The 12,870-nt window shown below is 34.5% G+C and overlaps 1 protein-coding gene across 3 annotated transcripts in view; it reads left to right on the forward strand.

Annotated features, from left to right (window-relative positions):
- igf2bp2b (insulin-like growth factor 2 mRNA binding protein 2b) overlaps positions 1 to 12,870 on the forward strand; it is a 56,146-nt gene that overhangs the window by 16,127 nt on the left and 27,149 nt on the right. Inside the window, exon 1 of one of the 3 annotated variants that reach the window (XM_046837375.1) lies at positions 2,534 to 2,840. The exons of the other annotated variants lie outside the window; for them this stretch is intronic. The gene's annotated coding sequence lies outside the window, so the exon portion shown is untranslated. Of the gene's footprint in view, positions 1 to 2,533; positions 2,841 to 12,870 lie in introns of those variants that run through there. 3 annotated transcript variants of the gene reach the window in all.

Consider the following 12,870-nt stretch of genomic DNA (forward strand, 5'->3'; position numbering starts at 1 on the left):
GGTTTAAATTTGGTAAACTCTGATTTTGTGTAGTACAGATTTAGTTTGATTTTATTAAAATTGAAAATGTAAAAGATATTAATGAAATATAAAATCTTAAGATCTTAAATGGCATTTAATTCATTTTATTTAATAATAATAGTAATACATAATAATAATAATAATAATAATAGAACAATAATAATATATGTAAGTAATTTAAAAAATGCATTATAATATTATAATAATATAAACCATTATAAATGATGTCAATTGAAATTAAAGTAATTTGCCATGATGCAGGACGGATGATGTATAAACACTTCATTCTAATCTGTGTAAGAAGTGAAAGTTTGTGTAGTGTTATACATAATAAAACAAAAAAAGGAGAAACTTTTTAAGTGTGTATTTTTGCTTTATTTTTGTGTGTATTAACTGTTATGTGTCACATAATATGATTTTTGATGAAAATTAAAGGAAAATGGTTTTTATACCATTGCCACTAGGGGTGTAATGGTACACAAAATTCACAGTTTTAACAATAGTAAAACTTTTTAAAAAAAAATGCCTGCTTGGTTAAATAATATATATAATAATATTTTATTTAAAAAAATAGAATAAATCAAATTAATGCAATACAATTTTTATTATATTGGTTTAATTGAGTAATCAATTAAATTGGCAAGTTAAATAGATGAAATTCTCAAAAAAGATACTGAAAATTGTAATAAAATATTTTACAATTTTTAGACTCCATTTGGGTAATACAGATGTATTGTGTGTGTGTGTGTGTGTGTGTGTGTGTGTGTGTATGTGTTTGTGTGTGTGTTACATTTAAGATTTAATTTTCTAAAGATATCATCTACTGTTCTACTTGTTTCAGCATACTTTAACAAATGACTTTATTCCTTCCATCCTTCATTCATTCACTCCCTCGATATGTGGAATTGCCAGAATTTTTTCTTTTTTTAAGAGAAAATCTTGAAGCTGGACATAAAACACTAAAGAATCCATAGAGCTAGTGTTAGCCACTAGCCATTTTCTGCTTAGCAACTAAAGCTAGCGCTATGGCTTCTTTAGCGTTTTTATGCATACACAAAACAAATCTAATTTCCGGTATGGAGTGGAGTAACCACAGTGACACTGCGCTAACTTTGGTTTCTTTTGTATATATTATTGTTGTGTGTTTTCAAGTTAAATAATAGTAATAAAATAAAGAACTCGAAGTGCGAGGCGAAGACTAAACAAACTCGCGGTCTGCCACTTAATACGTTCTTGAGGGAACTCAGATTTTTACTCGGTTCGGCATGTGAGAAGGATTGCATTTGGTACATGTGTAACGAACCGAAAGCCCTGTAGGTGTACATTACACCACTAATTAAAAACTTATTTTTGAAACACATGATATTTTTAGAAATATTTATTAAGCACTATTTATATCAGTATTGCAAATGGAGAGGGGGGAGGGGGTTCAGGCCAGATATAAAGCCTAATCATTTGATTTGTTTATGTTTATCCGTAAGAAAAACGCAGTCACATTTTTCAGTAATAATATACACTTGTACTTGTACATTCACGTCAGCCAGTCATGAGGCAGAATTGCAATGCATAAAATCATGTGTTCCTAATAAAGTGGTCATTAGTGTAAATACACACCTACCTGAGCAAAATGTTTTATATTATAATATTTTAATTAGTTTATTTTTGAATATACGAAAATAGCAAAAGAGATATTTAAAAATAAATATTAAAAATATAAAAAAAAAAAAACTCATATTTTAAATGACCAAGAAGTGCATTAGTAATTATTGGATAGCTACAAGCATAATGGGTGGATCTGATGTTGTTGTTAGGTCCTGATGAATTGCTAAAATGGCTAACCTTGTATTTTTTCAAGAGTAATAGCCGATGATGTGGCTGAAATCTTTTCCGGATGCTGCATTATTTCTTTATATTATTTATATATTAATTAATATTAATGAATCACCCCTATTTTTCTTGAAGATTTTATTTAGAGTTAGAGACAGCCTGTAGATTTGCATTGTTGTTCTTGGTTTTATACAGAAATGTACAGCACGGCATATTATTTCATATTTAAATTTGGGTTTATTTTTGAGAATTGTTTTAATTACAGTAGAACAAGTACATAAATAATACAAAAATATTTTAGGAAAACAATTCCTGCTTTAGTGGAAGACAAGAACAAAAACCAAAAACAAAAGAATGTAACCAGATCCAAAATATAATTATGGATTATTTAACCAGATTAGTGCAGCATCCTATTTTATATATTTTTTCTTATTATTAGCAACTATGATACTATGAATTATAGCCACATTGTACAGTTAATATGTACTTATTGCTCATGATTTATGAATTTGACTTTTAGTTCAATCCAACACTTTTGAAAGACAAGTTTGATTTACATGTTCAGTGCTGATAAATGGCTTGAATAAGGGCACTTAATAAGAGACCTGACTGCTGCTAATAATCCCAATCCTGTTAGATTAAAGTAGGAACCACGTGGCTTTGTCTTTAGAACCTCTGCGATGATCCTGTGGTGAAATAAGTAGGTGTGTAAAACCATCTGGGCGAGCTTCGAAACTACAAACTGGTGGAATTTACCTCCTCCTTTCTTTGTTCATCACTTCCATTCTCTCTGTCTCACTCTCTCTCCTTCGTTCCCTGTCTCATGCTCGACTGGTTGTTCCGGTAGTTTTAAAGGTGTGGTTGGATCAGGTTCAGGTTGTGATCCTCTGTGCTACGGACTGGTCTCATTTTGGCATAGATCACGATTGGGAGTAGTAACTTTTCATCAGCTCACGGCATGAACGTCTGCATCAATCCACAGCATACAGCAGGTATCTGAATTTCACTGTCTTTTTGTCGGTGTAGTATTTTGAGGTGTGCTTTTTTTGTACTAATGGAAGTAAAGAAAAGCTGATGCTTGTCAGATTTAAAGCAGATATCATCTATACGGCTTTGTTGTTAAGTTTTTATTCTCTGAATGATCAGAACCTTTTGTTTCATTTACTCTAACTGCAAGCTAAATTACAGGCATGGATTCTTATTGTATTTCTTTCCACTCGTTGTAATGTGTGATTGTTTCTATAGCAACAACTAACTCAATAGACTTGTTTGGCAGCCGCCCGTTTAACTATTAAGACTTTTTTTTTTTATGGTTGTGTGTGTTGTCAAAACAGACCGACTTGTATTTGAAACATAGATTTCATTGAATGTCAATGTGTAATAGATTAAAAGTCAAGGGTGTTAGGCTGATCAGTTACTGAGATCAATGTGTAGGTTTGGTAAATAAGTGTAGGTGTTGGGTAAATAAGATTTTGAAGGATCGGGTAAGATTTATTAATAATAATAATACAAAAAAACCTAATTGTGTGCCACATTAAACAACGTTATTAGCATTCAATACAATGAGTACCTCCATTACGAGCATTCAGAGACTTGTATAAACAACCAAATAGATGCAACACTTCTGCTGTTAAGTACATTGTACAATGCAAGCTGAGTGCAGAAATCTAGAGTCATCTACAGGTGCAATTTAATTATACACTTAACGTCCACTTTTACAAACACCGGCACTTTCGTTTCGATTATGTGGCAGCATGGCAATTAATAAAATCATAGATTCAGGACAAGTATTTGTGTTAATGTTCACATCAGACAAGGGCTGAAACGATTCTTTCAGGAACTCAAGTAATTAGAATACAAAAAATGCATCATTTAGTCCATTTAACTACACAAGAGCATTGTTTCCCTGCGGACCATTATTAGTGACGCACCACCTGCTAAACTCTGGAGCGCTTTAGGCAAGAAACACAGAGGATGCCACAGGTTGGATAGAGGAACGGGTAAAAAACAGCAAGGGGTGAGGAGAAGATTCATATGGAAGCCCGTTTCCACCACATTAAATAGAAAGCTTACCCAATTCTGATTTTATTTCTCGCAATTCAGATTTTTTTTTAGCCAGAAAGCTTTACACATTGAACATTAATTGGGCTTCAATTAATAGAATCGCATGGTAAATGTCTAAAAATCCCCAAGACAGATGAAGCAGAGGAGCCTCGTTCATACACAACAGCTTCAAGCTTTAGGCTGATAACATGGTGGATGCACCAGAAAATGTGAATGTTTATGAGAAATAAAGTTGGAATGCGAGGAAAATAAATCTAAATAATGAGAAATAAACTCAGAATTGCAAGAAAAAAAGTAGAAATTAGGCTTTATTTTTATGAGCCGGAAACAGACTTCTATAGGATTCAAGGCGAAGAAAATGACAAAGTTTCCAAAGTTTGGGATCATTTCAAACTAAAACATACAGAAAACCCAATACAGTGCATCAACTTTTTTCTAGAGTAATCTAACATTTATTTTTATTTATGATTTTTTATTTATATATTTGTATTTGCATTTTGATGCAATACGGCAATTAAATGCACTAAATGGGTTTAGTTTTCACAGATATTCTTCTATGCAATTTTAGCAAAAAAATTTTTAGTTTTCTGAAGAGAAATCCAATTACTTGTTCATTTTAAAAGACCTGCCTTATTTTCTCTTGTATATTTAGTATTGCTCTTTTATAAAGAAAAAGTACTCATCTGATTGCTCGATTAATCGTTGGATTAATGGGGAGAATACTTGATTACTAAAAGAATTGATATTTATCCCCATACTTTAGACCTGAAAATGGGTAGTATGGGATCTCTTTGTAGCATTGTTGCTAGTGCCAGACATTTTTAGGTGGTTTGAGTAGTTCAGAAACTACAGTCAATTATCACATACAACAGTCTCTCCGGTAAAAAAAAAAAGGGTGGTGTAAAATAAAAAATAAAAACAAACAAAACAAAGAAACACAGTGAGCAATAGTCCTGGGAGTTAGAAATGCCTTGCTAATGGGAGTGGTCAGAGGAGACTGGCTAGGGTAGTTCAAGCTGACAGGAAGACTACAATACCTCAAAAAAATCACTCTCGGTATATAAATGCATCTTAACACATCTCCTTTTGAGGTTGATAAACTTTACATCGGGTTTATGTTTTATCAGCCAAGAACAGGAATCTGATACTACATTGGACAGAGGGTCACCCAAACTGGACTTTTAAAGAATGAAAAAAAAACAGCTGCCAATGGTTTTTTCAATCTCTATTTGCGGTGCTTTTTGGCTCACCATGATTGTAAAGAGTGTTTACTGAATCGGTCGGTGCATGAATATAGATTCTTTATTGCATTTTGATTGATCCACACATTAAGATTTTTTTAGCAGTCAGTATATTTTGAACAGTGCCAGAAAAATGTATCTCACTGAATAATATAATATTTACATATTCGAAAATAAAAAAATTCACCATTTAGATGCCAAGGATGGCAAGTTCCACTTTTAGATGCCATAGAACATCTTGAACATTAAATACAAGTTTTGATAAAGTTAACAAATATTAAAAAATATATATTCTCTACAGCACAAACAATATGAAACAAAATACTATAAAGTAAAATTCTATAAAATACGAGACAGACAGATAGACAGATAGATAGATAGATAGATAGATAGATAGATAGATAGATAGATAGATAGATAGATAGATAGATAGATAGATAGATACTAAAGCTTCTTCACAGTACTGTGAGAGATTGTAGCATGTCTCAAAATTGTTAATAGGATTTATGTAATCAGTACATTTCCAACAGAAGTACTGTACTCAGTTACCACTGTCAAAGTTGAACGCACCATACAGGTCTAATGCACTCGTATGCCTGTCCTGTAATACTCAGAGAAGCAAGTGTTTATCATTTAATCAAGCTTGAACACAAAACAAAGAACCAAAACAAGAACCCCGCGGCTTAAACAAGGAAGCGGCTAATTTATGAATTTTTCCTGGGTTTTTCCCGGTTTCACAAACTTTAAGCCAAATAACTGAGCGACATAACATTAGACCAATGAAATTTCCGAACGGAAACGAAAAAACGCACCTCACCTGTGTTCTGAGCTGCACGGCATCGGGAGAAAAAACTTCCACCGTTGGTGATTTTTAAACGCACGACAATGCCAAAAGATAAACTCTCGAGAGAAATAGTTATGAAAGGAAGGAGGAAGACAGTGAACAATGACTTTCTTGGTAGGCTACTGTTTAGATACAAGCCGTTGTAACGCGTTGAGTCTGGGTGAAGGAAGAGCTCGCTAACTCCAGTTGCAACAGAAATCATATAATCACAGACAGGTTTCCAAAACTCGTGCTTTTTTATTTTTCTTGACAACAGCGTTACGGGTTAGTCAAAGAGACTTAGAAATGAGCATCAGAAAATAATAAGGACATATTCCTCGGTCTTGCACACATGCAGTAATACTGGAAGAATGCAGTGACGTGCTATTCCCAAAATGCCGCTCTGCTCTTAAAGGAGCCACAACATATTTCACCCGATACACCGTGTAACAGACACTGTCTTTCGTTAAAGCCTGTGTAAAGTTAATTAGTTTCAGTGTAGGCTTATAGACAGGTGCGGCTTATTTATGTTTAAAAAAAAAATCTTTGTCAAATTCAGTGGGTGCGGCTTATATATGGGTGCGCTTTATAGTCCGGAAATTACTGTATATACATACACTTATTACAAGACAGCGTAATTCAGGTGCAAAGATCATGTTAAGATGCAGAGGCTAATGGAAACTGTAGTTAAGGGCCATAATCTTTACAATAGTTTAAGACTTTGCTTAATAAGCATTGATTAGTCATTTCTGTAAGCCACATTTCTTCTTATTTATGTCTTTTTATTAGGTCATTAAACTTGAACCGAGTGTTTAATAAGCGTTCATCTCTGTTCTGGAAATGAGATGTACAGAAGCATTACAGACATTTTGACATCTGGCATCTAAAAGCAATTTGATTAGGCTTTGTCCATTTGTGTTTGTCATGTAACTCGTCAACAACTTGATCAAAACATGACATCAGGGTATGAGGAAATTACACAGCAAGGTTTTAAACAGCTTTAGTCAAACTGACTGTTTGTTTATCTGACCTGATGTGTATTTTGCAGGCAAGCTGTAAAAAAATTCTAAATAAAGCTTTAATGTCCTGTTGTTTTTGATGAGAATCTATCCGTTTTTCATAAAGCAGGCAGGTGAAAAAAATCTAAAATCAACGTTAAAAAAGTTTGGTCAAAACCTATTTTTTTTTTCTTTGTCATTTTTGGGCTGTTTTCCAGTTGATAGAAAACACTCAGCAGTGAAAAACTGAAGGAGCCTGCTTGTTATTGTGAAATTATTCTAAAAACAGCAGACAAATCCTGCCATGCAGTTGAGAACATTACAGTGCATTAACAGTAATTACTGTTTTGGAGTAAAAAAGCCAGAGACTTTTTACTTCAATCTCTTTTTCTTTTTCTCTCGTGTTTTCTCGTTCTCTATATATTGCGTTTGTTTTCTACTTCCCTTTTCCTAGCACCAGTTCACCTTGTGTAACTCATTTACACATACAGGATTTCTCACTGAAACAGTGTTTCCTGTTACCACAGATCTCAGATCGTGTCTCGTACAGTGGATGTGATTTGGCTTTGGCTTTAAGTTTGCATGTGCACTACGGCAAAACGTTGGTTTTTTTTTTTTTTTAGAAATATCAAGACTTGTTTTTTCCCCCCCTCGTGAGCACACTGTGCTACACTGCAAAGAAAAAAGCCTATGTATTATGGATGAGAGTGTAATGCAGCATGGATGAGTCATACCTACTATGGTACAGTGTCTCAGCCAGTTATAGTATACCTACTTTATGCAATTAATGGTGTGCATTTGTATGCATGACACACTCTTTTCTTAGTTAAGCAAACACCCACCTATTTTACAAGTTGTGGTTGAGAATATGATGCAGAGAATGAGTTACCAACTCATCACAGTTTAGACTAATTTACCTCATGTTTTGTTAGTAATGCTAGCAATTAGTGAAAGCTACAGTGCTAGCAGTGCTGATGTTAGCTTATTGGTTTATATGTGGCAAAAAATTACAAAAAATCCACTTTATTGTTATTATTATTATTATTATAATTAAAAGGCTTCTTTTTGTGTTTTATGTGTATTGGTTTGCACCCTAATAGACCTGGACATAAGCAAGTCTCCCAAGTATAAGCTGTCTAACAACACTAGCTAATGCTAATAGACATCTCAGTTTACAGATTGCTAATTCAGTATGCTTTCCTATCGCTCATGTCTGACAGCACATTTATAATTGACCGGTTCTGATTTTAAGAGAAGCTTAATGGTAATGGAATAGTCATCTCAGTCAACTGGATGCTTATACAAATGATAATGCTGCTAACAAAAGGCTAAGCGCTTCAAAATGCAAATGTGGAGAGATTTTAGACAGTTTAGAAGGTTAATGGTCTAGAAAGTTGATATACAAATTAGAGCCTAATAAAGACCTTATAGCTCTTCGACAATGGATCTGATTTAATTTAAATAATCTGAGTGAAAGCCAGAACTTTTCAGGACTTTTTTTTTTTTTTTATGATTCGTGGTATGTTGACCTGTATATACAGAAACCTTTAGACTTTGGCAAATTTCATTTAATTCCGTCAGGGCAAGGCAAAGAAAAGGTGGTGTGTTGAAAGTCAGTCCTTGTCAATGTCCTTCATAACACGACTCTCTCTCAACTGTTGTATGAAAGATCTGAAAATGGCCTTGTTGGTTACAGACAGACAAAGAGACCTGGTACATGTCTTTTTTCCCCTCTCTCTCACTCTCTCAGAAATGATTTGGCCTGTAATGGATTTTGTATTCACATATACATCATATTCAGAGCTATTTTTATATCGATTTAATTGGACTTGAGTGTCCTTTTTCAAAATCTCTGTCAAAACTCAGCTAAGTTTTGTTGCTCTGCTTTCATGTTTGCATCTTGCATTGTTTAGATGTTCTTTGGCATTCTGCTCCTATATAACAGTGTAAGTGCACAAAAAGGCTGTTTTGCTATCTCAGTAAATGATGATTTGCAGGCTTGCTTGGAGTTATATATAGATGACCACATGCTCTTTGTGTCCTTTTCTTGATATGGTCAGAAGAATTTATTCTTTTTGTTTTTGAGTCATAATATAAATTTGCAGTTCAGTGTAGAGTATAGCAAAATGGCAAGCTCTGGTGCGGATCAACATCATAAACAGAAGATGAGTAATATTAGAGGAAAAAAGGTTAAGAGGAAGTAAATACAAGACAGTGTGGTATTCAGAATGAGGGCTGTGCAATGCAAATGGTAATCAATTACTTTGTTGTTGTACCATTCCTTATCCAGTTATAGGAGTCGCAAATTGCCCCAGTTTCTTTTCTTTTTGGAAGTTGGAACCATGCAATTGTATAGGATATTTAAAGTCTCGGTTTGCCAAGGTTAAAATAAAAGAACTTAAGTGCACTGCATATAATTGTGCATGGAATGCTGACTGTGTTTGTAATGCCAATACCAAGGTAAAAGTTCAGAAAGGCAGTTTAGATAATCAAAGAATTGGGTGATTATGGCAGAGATCAGGCAGGCAAGGAATAACGCAAAGCCAAAATACAGCCATCTTGTTGAAAGTAGAAACAACGTGACTAAATTCTTATCAGTTATCAGGGCATGATAGGTTTATAGATTTCATGGCTAGACAGTCATCCCATCAAAGGGTTGTGCCAATAGACGATAGGACCATGTATCGAAGATAGGCAGAGTTATTTTGCTGAAAGCTGAGGCCTATGGCGATTTCAAGACAATATTTGGCTCATTTCCCATCAATGTATTAAATGTTTTTTTTTTCATTATTAAATAAAAATATGATCATTATTATTATTAATAATAATAATAATAATAATAATAATAATAATAATAAATGAACTACAATTCATTTGCCCAACTATAGCCTATTGTTCACATCAACATCACTGCCTAACCGACACCTGCAGCACAATGAGAAGAAGATTTCACCTATTAGCTATTAAAGTTTTTATTTTTTCCCCTAGTCTATTAGGATTAGGCTATGCTTTATTAGGGTATTTCTAGAGAAGCATTAATCTAATAAATTAAGATTTGTTCGTTGACTTACTGTTATCAGCATATTTTCAGGTAGATATAGCTGTTCTTGCACCTTGCAGAGCTCTTGTAGTTTCTGCCAGCTGTGAGAGAATGCTCCGTTAATTGAAAGCCAGATGCCAAAAGTACATTCAGTTCTTGTCTTTTCTTTTTGAAGTGAAGAATTCACTGCCACATTCAAGTTATGGCCAAAACTGTTTAGCCATGGCCATTTGAGCCCTCGTATGGCTGCAACAATATTTGCCTCATTGTCAGTAGTGATGCAGGAAATTTTAGTCTCTTCTATGTCCCAATCACGCTTGACCTCTGTCAGCGCTTACATTGCGTTCAGTCTCCAGTCTTCTGAAATTTAATGAACTGTAACAGACATGTTGGGAGTCATATTTATGATTGAACACATGTCTATGGTTTCAAATATTTAGTGATGATCTCCCTCATTTTATTGTACAGATTTGAGATAGCAGTTTTGGTAAAGCACTTTCACCAAAGCAGCTCGTACTGTTTGTCAAATGTCTGAAGTAGTTCTTTAAACTTTCCTTCTCAACGGTGTGAAAGGAAACCATCTCTTTTGCTATATACTTAGAAACAGCTGCCGTGCACTGGGTCCATCTTTCATTTGTACTTGGTGCTTTTATGCAAAATATTAGATAATGGATGGCTGACTTGGATCTTTGCCGAAAATTAAGCTTCTTTTTTTGCTAGTTTAGCACCTTAGCGGGGTGGTGAATACGCAAATGTACAGACAAGTTAGTCGTTTTGAGACCCTTTTACTGACACAACTTTGGTGCAAAGTTTGCAGATTGCTTGAGTTATGTCCCCGGCTCGCAAAAAATTGCCAAATCAGCGACGTGACATTTTTCTTGTCAACGAACAAACTTCTTTGCAGAATTATGGACAAGGAGTCAAATTTCTGTTGCGTCATTTCCCGAGATAAAAAGTAATGTAAATTTAGAAAATGATAAAATCAATGAGTACAAATATAAATAAACCAAAATAAGTAAAATGTGTAGACATGTTAACAAATCAGTTGAAAAATTAAGTACGTTCAAACATTTTTTAATATCTGAACAAATAAGTACACTATTGCACTGCCCTGCCCCCATACGATAGAATCGTTTATTGGTGAGCTAACAGGAGAAGAATATGGCGGTCTGAAATTTAAGTATATCGGCCAACACTATCCCAGCCTGGATTTTTTTGTATTTTTTATTTTCTTCATTGGTTATACATGCATATATCAAAGCCCTGATTCCTAAACAACCAAACAGGATGATGGAATAATACAGTCGTCCCTCGATTTATCACGGTTCGAATCTCGCGATTTATTGTGATTTTCAATTTGTTCTGCAAATTATCCCGATTTTAGTTCATCATAAGAAATAAGTAGTATTACAAGAAACCGTAGATTTCCACTTATTTATTGGTTGTAGTATCCTCTGACGTCAAAAAAAAGGACGTCACCAGATTTAGCCAATGAAAATTAAGAATGTGTAGTGAGGTGTATCTTTAAACCTTTTTTGACATCATAGGGCACTTCAACAAATAAACAAGCAGAGACAATATGCATAGGCTACGCTACAGTACAGTACAGTACTGCACAGTACTCACAATAAATGTGATATTCCTATAAATTTTACACCAAATCCATCTCACTATATTTTTGCATTTTTTTCTGTTTGTGTTTAAAGAAGGATGGAAGGATGATTTATAGCTTGAACAATAAAAAAAGCATTTTTGGGGTGGCGTCCATTTATCGCGGAAATTAGTTTTTTCGTGGTAGGTTTTGGCACGTAACTACCGTGATAAACGGTAATGGCAAATAGCTGTGCAGGAGTGAACCTCAAACACTCTTATACAACTTCTCATTTGTCATTGTGTTATCCAGAATGTCTAAAAGCATTGTAGAAACCTGACAGGATATGCACCACTCTGGCTTTAAGTCATGGGCAGTTCTTTTACTGTATCACTATCAGGATTTTCGGGAAGTATGCCTTTTCAGCAGCAGTCTAAGATCCCTTGTGACACTATTTGGGTGGCTTGATGTTTAAGGAGCAAGTGGTCGGAAAATTGCGAGTTCAAATTCCAGGGCTGCCAGTGAGCCACTGTTAGTCCCATGTGCAAACCCTTAACTCCTCATCTGTGTACTTGGGTTTTGCATCCCAATCATAAGTCAGATGAAATAAATGCTTCTGCCAAAATAAAAACGAAGTTCAAATTCATTCAGCCATTCTTTATTTTACCCTCAGCCTCATTTGGTTCCCTTCCAGATTTTCTGGTCTCTTATAAGCTTATGAGCTTATGAGACAAAGCAGGAAACCGGGTTAATTCAGCTTAGAGGTGTCTCTAGAACTGGGGGTGGGGGATCCCGAAGCAGGACCGTAGACAAATTTAGAGAGTTGTCAGAGATCCAGGATACTTGGGTTATGAGTTGACTCAGCAATAGCTGGCTCCGTGTCTCAAGCCTTGAAGTACCCTCTCCTTTCATCTCTTTGGTTTTCTGCTCAAGATTTTTTTCCTATAAAGATAGCCTCCTTTATTGTTATTGCTAAATAACACATTACCTTAATAGAGTATTCACTTGCTAACTTGCTACATCTGTCATTTATATTTGTTTGGCTGAGCTTCAACATGATTGGCAATTGAAATTTGAGCAAATGTACTATTCAGTGGCCCAATTGGATTAGGATTGTTACGGTTGTAAGCCTCATGCGTGCTCCATGAGATTCAATGCATTAACAAGCAAAGCTGTCATGCCTGCATCTTTGTATTTATTGCATATTTACCTTAAATAAATAATCATAATGCTTTGCACTATTTTTCTGGGAAGAGAAAATTGTT

This window comes from Silurus meridionalis, chromosome 24 (assembly GCF_014805685.1).
Source record: "Silurus meridionalis isolate SWU-2019-XX chromosome 24, ASM1480568v1, whole genome shotgun sequence".
Classification (NCBI taxonomy): domain Eukaryota; kingdom Metazoa; phylum Chordata; class Actinopteri; order Siluriformes; family Siluridae; genus Silurus; species Silurus meridionalis.